Below are 18,830 nucleotides of genomic sequence, written 5' to 3' on the forward strand. Positions count from 1 at the left end.
AGGAAGATGTAGAGTGGGTTTTATTTGGGTAGTGAGCAGGTCTTCTCGTGCTCTGAGACGATAGTCTCAAAAGCACTCCGAAGTCGCTCCCCCCTGCAGAGTACTGTGTCACAGTACATACATACAACTGTGACCCTCGAAAGGTAAGGGTCATCAGCATTCTGTATGGCCTGTGAGGCAGCTTGAGGAAGACGCTGTCCCACAGAGGTGGTCCTTGTGGTGACAGGATCAGAAACAGAGGATGAAGTAGAGGAAATCAACCTGCTAAGTTCTTCGCAAGGTACAACCCTGCGAATAGCCCCAGAGTGAAATGACCTCAGGTGTCGCTTCATAGTAGTGATCCCAAAGCTGTACTTACCGTGCTTCCCGTGACTGAGTATCATTTTGCACTCATTGCAGGTAACACGGTTCGCACGAGCCTTAGGAACATTACCATGAATGGTAAATAACTGCCACACCCAAGACTCACGCCTAGTGCGGGTAGTAGGGTTTTCCTCTACCTCATTCTCATCATCCTCTTCTTCCTCCTCCGCATCCTGGGGGTGGTGCTGAAGCAGGTGCAGCACCAAGTGGCAGTTCAGCAGCCAAGGATGCCATCTCGATGATGGTGTAGTCTGCAGGTGGCAGCAAAAATCACTGTGTTCTGAAGAATAGCCAGAAACACAATGGGAATAAGCTCTTGGGCGTGGTCTTTTATAGGGGTGCTTGTGCGCGGTTCGCGGACATGCGCACTGTCCGCGGACAGATCGAACACAAAAAAAGGATCGGAAAGTTTCAAAAGGTATATAGAAACTCAAGATTGCTATGTGGGACTTGTGCCATGGTGAGATTTTATTGAAAAATATTTTGGATTAACTGAAAATCTACTTTTAAATTGTTCGGGGACACGAACAGTGTCCGCATTTCAGGACACACGATGAGCGTGGACGCGGTCATATGATCCGTTCGCGAACTAGTCCGCGAAGGAAGCGCCTGTCCGCAGGACACCAAGTGCACGGAGATTGGTTAGCGCATGCGCATTGATGTCCTACGAACACTGTTCGGGTTCTGAAGTAATTAAAAGTGCGTCACACATGAAACGAACATTTCAGGACACCGCGTGTGTTCTTAGAACAGTTTAAACTTGGTAGCGAACAGCAAGGACAGATATAGTGTTCTTCAGGACACGTGTAATTTCGTTTATGTACGAACATTTCAGGACACCAATTGTGTTCTTAGAACAGTTTCAATTGGGTAGCGAACACTACGAACAGGTATAGTGTTCTTCAGGACACCTCCATTTTCATTTACGTACGAACATTTCAGGACACCAATAGCGTTCTTAGAACAGTTTGAACTTGCTAGCGAACAGTACCGGACAGGTATAGTGTTCTTTAGGACACTTTAATTTTTGTTTGTTTACGAACAATTCAGGACACCGCGTGTGTTCTTAGTACAGTTTCATGTTGCTAGCGAACACTACGAACAGTTGTACTGTTGTTCAGGACACATCATTTTCGTTTATTTACGAACATTTCAGGACACCAATTGTGTTCTTAGGACAGTTTTAAGTTGATAGCGAACATTACGGACAGATATAGTGTTCTTCAGAACACTTTAATTTTTGTTTCTTTACGAACATTTCAGGACACCACGTGTGTTCTTAGAACAGTTTCAACTTGCTAGCGAACAGTACAAACAGGTGTGGTGTTCTTCAGGACACCTCCATTTTCATTTATGTACGAACATTTCAGAACACTCGCACTGTCCGCGGACACTTTTATTGTTTTTTTTTTAAAAAAAACAGAAACTATTCACAATACAATATAAAAATTAAACTTTATTTAACATATATTAATAATTTATGACAGAGAAGGTGAGGCAGAAACAAAAACAGGAGAATTTGGGGTTTCAACATGATTGGTATTAGATGAAGAAGGGATGGAAGTCTCATCAAAACGTTTTGGATTATGGAGAGGGTTTGGGGATAATTGACTGGGATATGGTGAGGAGGGACAAGTACATGTGGGGCAATGGTACGAGGTTTTTGGTTTGAAATGATTTTCTACAAAAGTTTTTAAATTATTAAAATTAGCCAACAATACATCCATTTTTTCTTCTATATTGTGAAGTCTGTTATCCATAACAGGGTTTTCTGAAGTTTTTTCTATTTTGGTATGCTCTGTACAAAAAAATAATATATATGTTAAATATATATAAAAAAAATAATAAACAAATGGTTTATATTATAAAGTGTTTACCATTAGTTTCACTAACTGGTGACATTTCTTCGTGTGGGAAATTGTCCTCTAGCCATTCCAGAGTACAAGACATTTCTGTGAGAAAAAAAAAAGGTAATATATTTTTTTAATCTAATACAGAAAGGTTATAAATATATGAGTAAAATGAAGTACACTTACTATTTCTGGTAAGTTAAGTCCTATGTATTCAGTGTTTGTGAGGTAATTATGTTGGAAGCCAATTTATCTTCTTGTGGTACATTCCATTTCAGAACATATTGTATTTAAATGAATGGTTAGTGTGTTACATATATGGGTTACAGTTCCTATGTGTTACTATATATAATGTGTTTATGTGCTGCTTTTTGAATTTGTTAAATGTTCCTATATTATGATATAACAATCAAACATACCCCACCACCCCCCCCCCCCAGTTTTTAGGTAGTGTTACTGTTCTCCAAACATGTCCGCGAACATTAAATAAGTTCGCGGACATCAAGTTCATAAGAAGAGATCTAGTCAGTTCCATATGACATGTATATTAAGTCAAAGTCATTATTGTTAAGTTGTGCTGCTAAAAAACTATGAAATTCAGTGAAAAAACTTTGTTAAAGGGACGTTATGGTTAAGTTGCGCTACTAAAAACCTATGAAATTCAGTGAAAAAAACTTTGTTAAAGGGATGTTATGGTTAAGGTGCGCTACTAAAAACCTATGAAATTCAGTGAAAAAACTTTGTTAAAGGGACGTTATGGTTCCAACCAAAACCGAAAAACCCTTGAAATTCGCCAGTTATGGTAAGCTAAGCGACCAATACTCACGCCACCACCGTGCACTGCTAAGACTAACACCCAGGACATCAAAGATGACATCACAAATGTCATTGATGACATCACTGATGACATCACATGTGTATGTACTTCTCATGAAATATGTGTAGAAGGGATTCTTATTATGTTGCGAAAAAAGTGTCAAGAATCATTGCAAGAAATATACCCTAATAAGTGCATTGAACGATGCATTGATATAAATAGCATCCTATTATGGGGTTCTAGCTAGTATACTAAGCTACTCATACAGAAACATAACATTGTGTGCAGCGTACAAGATGAAGGTATGATATTCGTAATGTTAATATGTTGAATAATTAAATGATAATTGTTTTCTTAATAGATTTTTGTGTACTGTGAAATATGTAATAAGTAGCTAATAAAACCCATGTATTACATAATTGCATTGCTATAGACAAAACACAAAGACACAAGAACACATACCAATATGGGTATATACAGGGAAAGTGAAGTTAGCAAAAAAGCACAAGTAGTAGCAGAAACAATTCATAACTTAACTGATTAGTTTCATGCAAATAAATGATTGCTCTGTTTCAAAGCTGCTATTTACCCTATGTATATGTATCACTTGATGTGATTAGACCCTAAGGAAAGTAGTGAGAGTACAATGTATACAAATATGACCATATACAGGGAAAGTACAGCCATAAAAAAAAACAGAACTATCAGAAAGTGCTCATAAGTCTAGTGATTATCTTTATGCACAAAAAGGATTGCTGTCTTTTAAGCTTGTGTTTTCCCATATGTATATGTTTCATATGATTTGACTGTACTCTAAGGGAATTACTGTAAGAACCTAATAGAAGGATATGTCTACAAATAAAATAAAATTCTTAGTTTCTGACTGTTACTGAAGTAAACCATGTGGCCTAGATATGTCAGCAAAAGAAAAAATAGTGAGCAAGACATGTGATGTCATCAGTGATGTCATCAATGACATTTGTGATGTCATCTTTGATGTCCTGGGTGTTAGTCTTAGCAGTGCACGGTGGTGGCGCGAGTTATTGTTGCTTAGCTTACCATAACTGGCGAATTTCAAGGGTTTTTCGGTTTTGCTTGGAACCATAACGTCCCTTTAACAAAGTTTTTTCACTGAATTCCATAGGTTTTTAGTAGCGCAACTTAACCATAACGTCCCTTTAACAAAGTTTTTTTCACTGAATAAATATATATATATGTATATATTCAGTAAAAAAACTTTGTTAAAGGGATGTTGTGGTTACTTTGCACTAATAAAAACCCATGAAACCAGTGGAAAAAGTGTGTTAAAATGATATTATGCTTACAAGTAAAATAAAAAAGAAAAACAAGAAATTTGCCAGTTATGGTAAGCTAAGGAACAATAACTCGTGCCACCACAGTGCACTGCTCAGACTAGCACCCATGACATCAAAGATGACATCACAAATGTCATTGATGACATCACATCTGGCCCCTTCTTTTTTGTTCACTGACATATCTAGGCCAGGTGGTTTTCTTCACTGGCAGTCAGAAACTGAAAATTCAAAAGGTACTATATTTGTAGACGTTACCCTTCTCATATGTTCTTATAGTACTTTCCTTAGGGTTCAGTTGCATACTATGATGAATATACGTAGGGGAAGAAGCAGGCCGAAAACACAGCACTCATTCCTGTGCATGACTGATCAGGCCTTGGCTTGGCTGACTTCTTTTCTCTCTGATCGACCCTCCCAGGTCCAACCTGCGGTCCTTCCTCCCCTCTATCTCTATCTGTGGTGTTCCCGAGGGGTCTAAACTCTCTCCCTGGCTGTTCAACCAATACTTAACACTTCTTGCCCGCCGCATTTCCGCTCTCTGTCCCAAGGCTGTCTTCCGCCACTTCTTTTCTTTCTCTCATATCTGACTGTCTGTCTGCTATCCAGGAGTAGTGTGCCGCCAATGATCTCTGCCTTAATGCCAGTAAGAATAAGATTCTCCTCATCGGTACACCTGCTCCCTCCTTTCCCGTCATTCTCTGCCCGGCCTCTCTTGGCCCTCTCCCTGCTCCCACCTATGAGGCTAAAAACCTTGGGGTCATCTTCAACTCCACACTCTCCTTCTCTCCTCACATCTCTGATGTCTCTAAGAAGTCACACTACCAGCTGCACCTCCTCAGAGGTATTATTCCTTTCCTCTCCTTCCCCTAGAAGCTCACTGTCTCCAGCGCTTTGGTTATCTCTAGACTGGAGTACTGCAACAGCGTCTTTCTAAATCTGCCTGCCTCTACTCTCCGCCCTCTGCAACTCATCCACAAAAGAACTGCAAGACATGTCCTTGGCCCCAAACCCAGGCATCGTATCTCTCCAGGACTGAAATCTTTGCACTGGCTCCCAGTGATGGCGAGGATTAAGTTCAAAACCCTCTGCATTGTCCACAAGGCCTTCTGGGGCCAGAGGCCACAATACCTTCAACTCTCTCTTCCTAAATATCTTCCTTCTCAAGCTCTTCGCTCATCCACCTCCATATCCCTCAGGGTCAGTCGCTTCTCCAAGCAACAAGCTGGTGGTAGATCTCTTTCTTCTGCTCGGGCCTCCTTCTGGAACAGCCACCCTGCCTCTCTGAAACTTGAGGAGAACCATCTCTGATTCTGGAAGCACCTCAAGAGATTCCTCTTTGCTTCTGCTTTCTCTCCTCCTCTCCCCTGCTGACCTCCTGGCTACCCTCTGATCTCGGCCCCAGGTCCCCTCCCCTCCAGTTGTACACCTGCACTGCCCCCCTGGCAACCGTTGCACTCAGGGACTGTTTCTGTATCCCTACAGCCCCCTACCAGCACTTGACACTTGATGTCTGCACTTACGCTTGCAGTTGCCACCAGCTGGCACTTTTTATTTTTTATTAGTGTCTTATTTATTTTACGGTTTATCCTATGCACTGCACTACCCCCACTCCTTTCCCCCCACACTTCTCCCCTTATCCCCTCCCCTGCACTTGCACAATCTCAATGTCACCTGGTCTAGTAAGATCATTGTCTCTGTCTTCCCTCTGTTCCCCCTCCCTTTTCTCGTTGCGCCTTGAAACACTTGTGTATAGGCGCGTTATAAATGCCATTTCATATCATATCATGAGGATAATCATTTAGCTTATGAACAGTTTCTGTACAATACTTCTTCTTTTTTGCTTACTTTACTTTCCATGTATATGTTCGCATTGTGGTCTCTTTATGTTTTGTGTTTAGTAGTACAAGTATGTAGTAAGTGATGCATCATTAGCTAGTTATTACATGTTTCAGAGTATGCAAATGTCTGACACAGAAGCATTCATCACTTTACTATTCAACATTGCAAGATTATAAATATTGCACCTCTATGGTGCATGCTGCAGCCAATGCCTATGTTTCTGTATGAGTAGGTTCCTGTACTAGAAAGAACACTGCAATGGAATGTTGTGTATAGCAGTGCATTGCTTAATGAAGTATGTAGTTCATGATACGTCTCCCGATCACCCCTGACAGTTGTTTTGCCAACATTGTTTGTTTATTTTATTTATATAGCGCGCCTGACCCAAGGGTATCTGGGCGCTTTTCATACATAGTAGCTTATACAATGAGAAGGAATGCCTGAGACTTTTAGGCGACACCATCGCATACAAAAAACGGGATCGGGATCCCACCCCAAGACTTCAAGAAGGGATTAAGAGCCTCACAGATCATGCCCTCCAGGAAGAGTGGATATGTAGAGAGGAAGCATGTTTTCTTAATAAGCAACATCCAAGAAGGCGGCTTTCTACACATTGCCAAAAAATCATGAAAATAAGGGAAATCTTCCTGGCAGACCTATAGTGTCTGCTATAGATACCCTTCTGGAACCTTTATCCATATACAGCGAGTTCTTTTTGAAACCATTCGTGCTCGCAATAAACACGAAGGACACCACGGACATGATTAGAATACTGATGAATTTGAACATAGAAGAGGATGACCTAATCGTCACCTTGGATGTGGAATCGTTGTACACTTCAATTCCACAAATGGAAGGTCTGAGTGTACTGGCTGAATATTTAGAAACTCGCCACATTCCACATAAACCACCCACAGAGTTTATTCTGCAATGTGCCAGAATCGCAATGACTGAAAATTTCTTTCTATTTAACAGACAACTATATAAACAACAAAAGGGTAGCCAATTTATACATGGGTAATTTTGAAGAACGCTATGTATCTCACCTTCTGAGCAACACCACGACATGTCAACCCGAAGTTGTCAACAAACTATGGTTATGGCACAGATATATAGACGATGTGTTCTTTGTCTGGAGAGGAGACAGTTCATCACTATTACTTTTCCACGCAACGATCAACACGTGTGATGAGAACATCAAATTCACCATCGAATGGAGTAGGGACCAGATTAGTTTCCTAGATCTGATGATAAAAAAAATCTGGGAACTCACTCATCACAACTCTATACAGAAAGAAAACTGACAAAAACACATTGCTTCATTTTCTAGTTTCCACCCAGATGGTCTCAAACGCAATTTACCCTATTGTCAGTCCAGAAAGAATAGACACCCCCTCGATCGTGAGGCACTACACTTTGTTGGCCGAACACCAACCGCCTCATGCATTTAGTATTAGAAATATATAGCCATAAACTTGACTAAGGTGCAGCCATCTTAAAGCGACTGAAATCGCCATCTTGTTTTCTCTAACGTTGCCTTTTTGTCTCATGTAAAACTGCTTTGCTGAAATATTATTCTGCTTCACTGGTGCACAATGCAAGGCCGCGAGTGGCATGTTGAAACATAACGCAGCAACCCAGACAGAAATGCCCGGTCCCCTCCCTCGCATATCCTTGGAGAGTGAGCAGCAAGGCATTCTAATCAGTACAGTAGGTGCCAGCTAGTCTCTGTAAGCACAGTAGAAATGCTAGAGCGAACATTAAAAGTATTGAATTATGCTCTTCTTTGCGGCCCCCCTTCCCTGAGCCTGGTAGAGTCCTGGAGAGCACGTTGACCCCCCAGCACACAAATAGAAACTAGGAGATAGCAAGAATGGAATGTGTCTCTCCCTTCGCACAGCTTGCCTGCAGAAACAGAAGCATTGTGTTCTTTAAAACACAGACCTATGTCTGTGGGCTTACAAAATTGCAAACTGTTACAAAATGAATGTTTGAAGGTGTCAAACTCATCACCATTGTCAATCATCGTGCCTAGTTCAAAGGAAATGCAATAGGGGCGGTATAAATTGTGACACTACTGATTACTAGATGCTTGTTTTGTATATATCTAACTGTTGTACGAATTTCTCTCTCTTGCGTCCCCCGATGTCTGGTAGACACACGTCGCGGGGCGTGGGACCAGTTGGCCAACTGAGACTATTTGCTTTGCAATAAACCCTAGATTTTGGGAATACAACCTCGTGTCTGGCGTATCAGTTCGTGTGTAGTGATTGTGCCTTGTTTCCATACGTGAGGTTCCCTCAGGGGCCCTTCAAGATGGCACCCGAATAGGGACCCTCTCCCACTTGTTCCATCGTGTACGTTGAAAAATAAGGAAGGCGGAGAGAACGGCGAGGACGGGACGATCGAGCCGGGATCAAGAGGTGTTCGGGGCGCCCCTGCGAAAGCGATGAGAGATTCCTTTGCAGATCTGCACACAAGTGATCCCTGATCGACATGCCTGGCCAGAGAACAAGGGGGCGAGGGTCCAGAAACGAGGCAGAGTGAGCCAAGATACACAGACATGACGTCATTGGTTGCGTCAGTATACGGACGAAGTGTGTCTTGAAAAGACAACTTGATTGATCAGGTGAGTCATCCCCCGATTCAAAAGTGATCCTGATATTGGTTGAGAGTTGATTTTGCAAAATCAAACACCCAGTGTAAGTTTGATTAGCCAACGGTAAGGTTAAAACATGCCTGGGGTATTGTCCACCCTAGCGGGATTTTTACGCTGCGGCGGACAATCTCTGGAAACTGTTTTGTGAGATTTGGCATAAGCAAACCAGAAAGCAGGAAGATCTTCAATGGCTGAATCATGGGAGTTTTGAAATGACGAGAATAGATAATTTGGAGAAGGTGTTGATGAAAAAGAAAACACGCCCTGCAGTATTTGATATCATTAGGGACTTGAGAAGGGAAACAATGCTTTGTTGGAAAAGTAGGGAGAAACATGCGCGCAGGCATACGTCGAAAGCAGAGAGAGCAAAGGAAAAGGAAGAGGAGGAGTGGAATGATAGTTTGAGAAAGTCAAATAGACGCGAGCAATTGAGCATAGAAAAGATATACCCACAACGGGAGGTGCATTCATCAGACGAATTAATAGATCAAATATTGACAGACACAAAGCAAGGTCCAAGAAGAGAGACTAAAACGATCACGTCAGTAGCAACTGCTCAGCCCCCTCCTGTTGCTCAGCCCCTCCCAATTGACCAAATCCCAGCCCAGCTACAAACTGCACAAACAGTGCCTCCCATTAGCCAGTCAGCGCCGCAACTGTTACCTCCCGGCCCTGCTGTCCCATCCGCACCTCCCTCTCAAGAGATAGGTTCTGTCCCATCTGCCCTTTCCGTGATTGAACTTGAACTTGTTGAAAAAGAAGAAGGGGCTGAACAAAGGGGATATAAAAGAGTAACTCGCAGTGCGATTAGCAAGGAGAGGAAGCGAGAGTTGCAAGAACAGGCCGAATTGTATATAGATGGAAATGATGAAAGGTCAGCGATGGCTTCAATATTCGACTTCAGGAGGAGCAACGAAAGACAGGTAGTGTTGGACTGCATGGGGGAATATTTAGTGGCTAGATGGAAAACGTTAATTGGGAAGCTGCCTCCGCAACGACTGTTGGATTTGAATGTATTGGCACGTTGTAGAGGGAGGAATGAAGAGATGAGGGAAGATTTAGACCGACTCTTTGAACTTAAGAATGAACTTGACAATGAATATGCTGAAATGTTTGCCACACCTGGGTATAGGAGTAGAGATATCAGGAGAGATAGAACTGAAGCAGTAGAGCCCTATATACAGCGGCGATATTTGTCGTTGTCAAGACAGACAGGTGACCGACTAAAAGTGTGTATACGAGAGGCGTTGAAATGGATTTCAGATCCTAGTATTCCCACAACGGAGATACACGAGATATTTGATGAATACACCTTGCCCATGAAAAGAAAAGCACTGCAGATAATAGCTGAACATCTGATAGACAAAGATATAAATGAGAAGAAAGCCAGCCCCCCTGAAATAATAGCAGTATATAAGAGGGCATTTGAACGCAGAACAGGAGAAACAGCCTTATCACTCGATTTGGGAATATTACTACATATGAGAGAGGGGGGAGGAACAGTGAGTGCGGTATTTCCCATGAAAGAAGTCCCACCTACCTTTGTGCCAAAAGTAGAGATTCCTGCAACAGGCACCGTAGTGGCGCAGGCAATGCCAGCCCATTATACCGCCCAATATGTACATGTTCCCTTTTCCAGACAGGAAGTGAACAACATAAAACAGACGATTCCCGATATAAGAAAGAATCCTGCAGGATTCTATAAAGAAATAGAGTCCTGTTTGTAGTCATCCGTACTCACTATGGGTGACACAGATTTAATATTCCCAGCAATACTGCCAGCAGACATATGGAAGCGAATAAGAAAAGTGGATGATGCAACGGCCTATGGCGCCACATGGGCGGATTTAGTACTAGAGGATAGGAATAAAGAGGTGGGAGGGAAACCAGGGCCAAATATGGTGGCATTACCAGCAGAACTAATACAGAAACTGAAAGGAATTGTTCCAGAGAAAAGAATTCAATGGGACAAATTGACTGCATGTGTTGAACTAGCCACAGATTATTTTAACAGATTCGAGGAAGTATTTACAGATTTCAGTGGGCAGGATGTAAGTACAGATCGGGAAAAGGGCTATTTGTCGATAAATATGTGAGAGGGTTAATACTTTCCATTCAAAACTTAATAATGACATCGGAAAGTGCATGGCAAGCAAAAACGTTGATTGAAGTACTACAGATGGCTCAATATTATGAGAACAGAGTGAACGCCGAGAAAGAGAGAGAGGCAAAGGATAGAACACATTTAAAGACAAGGGTGGTACTCCAGCAGGTAGCGGGACACAATAGAGGTCGAGGAAACGCCCAGGGCAGAGGTAATTTGAACAAGCATGGAGGGCCCCTGGGACTGAATCAATGCGGGTATTGCAGAGAAGGTCACTGGCGAGTGCAATGTCCACACTTGCAAAATAGAAATGGGTACGGCCAGAGAAGACAGCATAGGGGGCATCCAGGAGCAAATGGGCATGACAGAAATAACATGCAGCAGCACCAAAATAGTCAAGGGAATGGTACCCAAAATCAGAACCAAGCTCAGAATCAAACCTCTAATCAGAATCAGAGCCAGCAGAATATGCAAAATGGGAATAGAGGAAGGGGCAGGAACATTTTCGATACTCATGCGAATGCGTACTATAATAACAGCAACGATTACACATCGGATGATGTGTTGTTTCCCCAATAGGGCAGCCCAAGACAGGGGTTGGAGCCAGTGTCTATTCCTGTGAATCAGAAAGGACCCTACGTAGAAATGAAAGTCGGGAATAGTGAGCACAGATTCCTTGTGGATACGGGGGCACAAAAGTGTTGGATAGACCATCACTTGGTTCCAGAAATACCACTGTCAGGGCAAAGAAATATTTCAGTAGGGTTTGCAGGCATGCCAGTGATATATCCAGTGTCCCAACTAGTAGAAGTGACATTAGGCCCATTCACTGAATACTGTCCATTCCTTTTAACAGAGAACTGTGGGGAGAATCTTTTGGGATTAAATTTATTGAAGAAATTGAGTGCAGTAATCCACTGTACACCAGATGGAGTATTTTTGACCATTTCACCACAGAATGTACCAGTATCTGAATTTGTGTCTAGACCTTTGCCAGGCGAATTGAGTGAGGTGCTAACTTGTATTTGGGCTATAAATGACAATGATGTTGGATGTTTGAAGATAGAACCAGTGAAAATTGCTTTGAAAGAACGAGTAACGTTACTGCGTATTCCGCAATATAAAATGTCAGTAGAAGGAGAGAAAGGATTGAAAAGTATTGTTTCTGATTTGGTAAAATTGGGGGTGATGGAAGAGATTACAGGCAGCATGTGTAACAGTCCCATTCTCCTGGTGTATAAGAAAGGAGGTAATGAGGTACCGTACCGTTTCATAATTGATCTGCGCGCATTAAACAAGGTGATAGATCCTCAATTCACGTTAGTCCCAGATGTTACCACGATTTTGACTTGAAAAATGCGTTCTTTAGCATTCCAGTGCAGAAGGAAAGCAGATATCTGTTCGCCTTCACGTTAGGAGGACGATCGTTTATATTCACGCGCATTCCACAAGGCTACACAGAAAGTCTGAGTATTTACAGCAGAGCATTGAAAGAACAACTAGACATGCTAGAGTTACCAGCAGGTTGTGTATTGTTACAATATATAGATGATTTGTTGATCGCTGCATATACAGAAGAGATTTGTAAAAAGAGTACTGTTTTACTATTAACACATTTGGCAGCACAAGGCCAGAAAGCGAGTTTAAAGAAGTTTCAATATTCTCAAAAGGAGGTGACTTATTTGGGTTACCTACTTTCGAAAGAAGGGAGAAGATTGACGCCAGAGAGAATAGAGAGCATTTCTAGTATGCCTATTCCAAAAACGCAGAAAGGAGTCAGAGCTATAATAGGCATGTCTTCTTATTGTCGGCAGTGGATCGTGAATTTTGCTCTAATTGTGAAGCCAATGGTGGAGTTGACAAAGAAGGATGTTGTGATGCCTTTGAAGTGGAATGAAGAATGTCAGAGAGCATTTGAGATGCTCAAAACTGTGCTGTGTTCTGCTCCAGTTTTGGGCACACCAAATTATGAAATGAATTTCAGATTGTTTGTACACGAGAGTGAAGGCTGCGCGTTGGCTGTTTTGACACAGGAACAAGGTGGAAGAAATAGGCCATGCGGCTATTTTTCTTCTGCGCTGGACCCTGTAGCGCGCGCACTACCACGATATTTGCGAGCTGTTGCAGTAGCTGCTGCATCAGTGAAACAAACGGAAGGGATGGTATTGGGGCACACCTTAATTTTGATGGTGCCACATGCCATAGACGTTCTACTCAATAGAACGCAGACGCAACACCTCACCTCTGCTAGATTGACTAGATATGAAATTGTCCTCTTTGCCCCACACACCCAAATTATGAGGTGTAGCACTTTGAATCCTGCTGCATTAATGCCACTACCCATGGAAAAACTTGATGGAAATGAATCACCTCCCCATGATTGCTTAATAGTTACTGAGGAAGAAACAAAGGGGAGAATTGATTTAACAGATACCCCACAAAAAGAGACAGATGGAGAGTTGTTTTGTGACAGCTCCTGTTTTAAATTGCCGGATGGCACATCAACTGCTGCCTATGCTATCACCACATTAAAAAGTATTGTGGAAAGTAAAAGAATCCCCTCCAACTCAGCAAAAACGACGGAGATAATAGCCTTGACCAGAGCTTGTGAGATTTCTGAAAATCTGAGTGTAAACATATATACTGACAGTCAATACGCCTTTGGCGTGGTTCATAATTTTGGCTGACTTTGGGCTGAGAGAGATTTTTTAACATCACATGGGGCTAGAATACAACATGGCCCTTTGATTGCACGATTGTTGTCTGCACTTACGTGTCCAAAGCACCTGGCAATAGTAAAATGCGAGGCGCATAAAAAAGTAACATGCAAAGTGGGAGAGAGGGAAACGCATTTGCAGACAGAATTGTGAAACAAACTGCCACTGACCTAAATACCAAAATGTTAACAGTACAGTACAGTACAGTTAACAGGAAGTGCCCTGCATGATAGAGAATGGAATTGCCACTGTCAAAGAGATGCAGGCAGAAGCCACTGCAGATGAAATAAAAGGGTGGGCTGAGGGCTTGTCTGAATTAGATCTGGTGGGTTTCTGGGTAGACAAGAAGAGTAGGAACTGGATGCTGCCCAATTCCTATGTAACAGCAATGGTCACAATGGCCCACAGCCCTATTCATATTTGTGCCAAAAAGATAGTCCAACATTTAGCCATAGTGTGGGAGAATGCGCACATAAAGAAAAATGCCGAGAGGTTGGTTCAAAATTGTATCACGTGTTTACAACACAATGTGGGGAAGGGAACGGTGACTCCAACAGGCAGTTTTGGCCCTCCCTCTATGCCTTTTGAGGCAATTCATTTTGATTTCATAGAGATGGAGAGATGCCAAAACTTGAAGTATGTTCTGGTGGTCATATGTGCATTTAGCAAATGGGTGGAAGCATATCCATTGAAGGACTGCACTGCCATGAGCACGGCGAAAGGAATCTTAAAGGAATACTTCTCCCGTTTTGGCCTACCCCGTGTCATATGGTCAGACAACGGTCCACATTTTTTGTGGGCGCAGTAATATTACAGATTTGTGCAGGTCTCCAGATCGATAAGCGATTCCATTGTTCTAGACACCCCATGTCAGCCGGTCTTATTGAACGCCACAACGGTATCTTGAAATCTAAGATAAGCGAGATTTGCACAGGAAACAAGTTACGCTGGGTAGATGCATTACCGCTAGCATTACTGTGCATGTGTACATCTGTGCAGGCAAGAACTGGGCTCTCCCCGTATGAAATCGTTATGCGGAGGCCAGAGAATGTTTGGTGTGCACCTCAGCCGAAAAGGCTAAAGGAACTTGAATACCCTGCGCTCCGTATTTATTGTAATCTTTTAATTCAAAAATTGCATTTGATTCATCAGCAGGTGCAGGAGGCATTGCCAGTAAGATAAACTGGTCCGGGACATGCACTGGAGCCAGGAGACTGGGTGCTAATCAAGAATTTCGAGCGAAAGACATCGTTAGCACCCAGATGGCGTGGACCCTATCTGATGCTTCTGACTACGCAAACGGCAATTCGGGTGGATGTGAGGAAGGCGTGGATACATGCAACACACGCCAAGAAGGTCCCACCACTGTCTGCAAAACAGACTGATCGAGACGACCAGAAAGAGACAGCGGTCCGAGAAACAAAAGACATGGTTGCCAGTTCTTTGCCACAAAATCTGCCTGATCCTGAAAGAAAGCCTGAAAAGATTGCTGTAAAAGAGGAAGGACAAGGCGTGGCCCAACGTTGCACAGCAGAATCTGCATCACTGCTGGCAAACACAGAGCATGTACCTCTTAGGCGCCCCCCCTCTTTTCTTGTGCCTCAGCCTGAAAGGAAAGCTGCATCATCACTGTGGCGCCCACCATCATCTGTTATTGCGCCACAGGCTGACTCCGAGCTTGAGTCTGGAAGTGCATTCGCACTATTCATTGATCACACGATACCAGGAGCAAGGTGATACAATTTGCGGCCTAGAAAGAAGGAGTGATCAAACCTGCATTTCTGTTGATCTTTTTGTTGCCTCGGTTTCCTATTCTTGGATGAAGTAGGAACCGGAGGCCTAGAGGAGAGCGGCGTGAGGGTTGTGCAAATTGGACAGCCCAATAAATGAGGCTCCTCAGTGCTAACATAAAATCCATGTGTCCTGAACCCGTACTAACGAACGGAGTGCACATGGTACGAAGGCAATTGATAACTGCTCTGGAGTTCTTTGAGCAATGTGTAGATGCACAGAGATCTTGCCCAACTTGTAGCAATCCAGGCTGCTAAGAACTGGCAGAACAGACTGTTGACATTTATCGAACTTATTGACATTCCAACGAGTGCAACGACGAGAAACATTCACGACGAACATTGCAGAAGAAGAAGGACAGTGAGAGAAAAATGCCAGAACCAGCTTTTGCCTCCTCCTGCACCACTGCTGATAATGAATTAAACATAGCGCATAGAAGGTCACAGAAAGGAAATGGTCGAAAAAATTGTATGCTGAGCTTAACGATAATAATGTGTATAATGAGTATATTGGGCCCAATAATGACAGTATTGGTATTATGGTATTTAGAAGAAATGCACCCATTATAAATGTTCTTGCCCATGAGAAACATCTCCACCACTGAAAGCCCTGTTCATGTAATTACTTACACTCTGTCCCCAATGGAACAAAAACATAGGGAAGGTTATGGAAACAACGCATTACTGCAAATAATGAATATGACACATTCAATTTTGAAAAAGAATAACTGTTGGTTGTGTGCTCATTTGCCACAGCATGGTGGCAAAGGAATAGGTTGGCACGTACAGCCACTGACATTGAGTTCTGCATGCAGTGCATCCCTAAGTACATTATATTATGGGAAATGGAATAAAAGTGAAACGGGTCAATTAGATAGCACAAACATGAATGAATTTGAGGAGATAATTATGAGACCCATAGGTTTCTCCATATTTCATAGAGCACGAATGATAATGCCAAAAGCTGCGCCCAAACCAATGCCACACGATAGATTGTTTGTGCCGGAAAAGTCATCTGTAATCATATTTCGTATGAGATCAGAAGGAAATAAATATGCAGTGGCTCCCTCCTATACGATAAACTACAGCCCACATTCTGTTCCTTTTTGCTTAAAGAAGAAGGGCTCCTATTCAGTAGGGACATTTACTAGATGAATGAATACAGCGATTCTTAATAGAGAAGTAGCACCAGTGTATGTAGGTGACCCTGTATATTTTATATGTGGGGAAAAAGCGTATCCCTGGTTGCCTAGAAACTGGGGAGGTACTTGTTATTTGTGTCTTTTTTTCCAGGAGTATTTCTTTTAAAAACAACAGACATAGCCAAACTATCTAGATCTAGGCCACGGAGGAGTAATGAAGGCGGATTAATAGTGGAGGACGTAGCAAAATCATTTATACCATTTTTGGCTCAAGCAATAAACTCCTATAATATACGACAACTATCCAGAGCTTAGAAAAAAACAATAAATGGAACAACAGATATATTGTACAACATGACATTGGAGGAGAAAGGGATTAGATTAATGACACTTCAGAACAGAATGGCTCTTGATGTGATCCTGGTTGATCATGGCAGTGTTTGCAAAATTGTGGGTTCAGCGTGCTGTGTATTTGTAAACGACTCCTCTCCTACGATTTTTGAAGCGATAAGAAAGCTACATGTCTTGAGCTCTGAACTCCATACACAAGAAGAGGGTTGGGATATAGGCACCTGGTTCTTGGAGTTATTATATTCGTGGGGATGGAACCTATTTGCGATCCTAGTAGCAGTGCTAGGGATATTCATGACATGTTGCTGCTGCATACACTGCCTACCTGTAATATGCACTGAAATAAGTGAAGAGTGTGTACAGATGTTAGAGGAAAAAAAGCACTATTAAATAAAATACCCATGGCAATGATGAATCAAGAATAGTAAAAGAATTCATGACAATTTATATTGATGATAATGAAGATGAGACCAGTAGTGTGCAAGATTCAGAATTTGATTCAGATACTCGGTCGGAGGAGGATGCAATGTATGGATGAGGCATTTGGCTTACGGCCAAAAGGAGGGTTTTGTCAGTCTACAAAGAATAGACACCCCCCTCGATCGAGAGGCACTACACTTTGTTGGCCGAAGACCAACTGCCTCATGCATTTAGTATTAGAAATATATAGCCATAAGCTTGACTGAGGTGCGGCCATTTTAAAGCAACTGAAATCACCATCTTGTTTTCTCTAACGTTGCCTTTTTGCCTCATGTAAAACTGCTTTGCTGAAATATTATTCTGCTTCACTGGTGCACAATGCAAGGCTGCGAGTGGCATGTTGAAACATAACGCAGTAACCCAGACAGAAATGCCCGGTCCCCTCCCTCACATATCCTTGAAGAGTGAGCAGCAAGGCATTCTAATCAGTACAGCAGGTGCCATCTAGTCTCGGTAAGCACAGTAGAAATGCTAGAGCGAACATTAAAATTATTGAATTATGCTCTTCTTTGCGGCCCCCCTTCCCTGAGCCCAGTAGAGTCCTGGAGAGCAAGTTGACCCCCCGGCACACGAATAGAAACTAGGAGATAGCCAGGCCTGGAATGCGTCTCTCCCTACGCACAGCTTGCTTGCAGAAACAGAAGTATCGTGTTCTTTAAAACACAGACTTATGTCTGTGGGCTTACAAAATTGCAAACTGTTATAAAATGAATGTTTGAAGGTGTCAAACTCGTCACCATTGTCAATCATCATACCTAGTTCAAAAGAAATGCAATAGGGATGGTATAAGTTGTGACACTACTGATTACTAGATGCTTGTTTTGTATATATGTAACTGTTGTACGAATTTCTCTCTCTTGCGTCCCCCGAGATCTGGTAGACACACGTCGCGGGGCATGGGACCAGTTGGCCAACTGAGACTATTTGCTTTGCAATAAACCCTAGATTTTGGGAATACAACCTCGTGTCTCGCGTATCAGTTTGTGTGTGGTGATTGTGCCTTGTTTCCATACGCGAGGGTCCCTCAGGGGCCCCTTAAATTCTTACGCATACACGGAACTGCACCACAAGGACAGTTTATAATGAACATGCTGCACATTTGAAAGAACGTCTGCGGTCACGGGGCGACCCCAAGAAATTGGTTAAAGACAACCTTAAGAGAGCAGCCAACACAGATAGGGAACTATGCTTGAGAAGTAAGGAAAAACAACAAAATGATAGGTTAGTATGCGTGACCACGTTTAACCCGGTCAGTAATGACATCAAACCCATTATTAAACGAAATTGGAATCTCATAAAAAATCCAGGAACACTTTCGAACAAACCTATGTTCGCTTTCAAGCACAACAGTAATCTGCACCAGAAGCTAGTACATACCCTACGGGAGCAACCAAAAGAACCC

The sequence above is a fragment of the Ambystoma mexicanum genome, chromosome 12 (assembly GCF_040938575.1).
Source record: "Ambystoma mexicanum isolate Mex_15411 chromosome 12, UKY_AmexF1_1, whole genome shotgun sequence".
NCBI lineage: Eukaryota > Metazoa > Chordata > Amphibia > Caudata > Ambystomatidae > Ambystoma > Ambystoma mexicanum.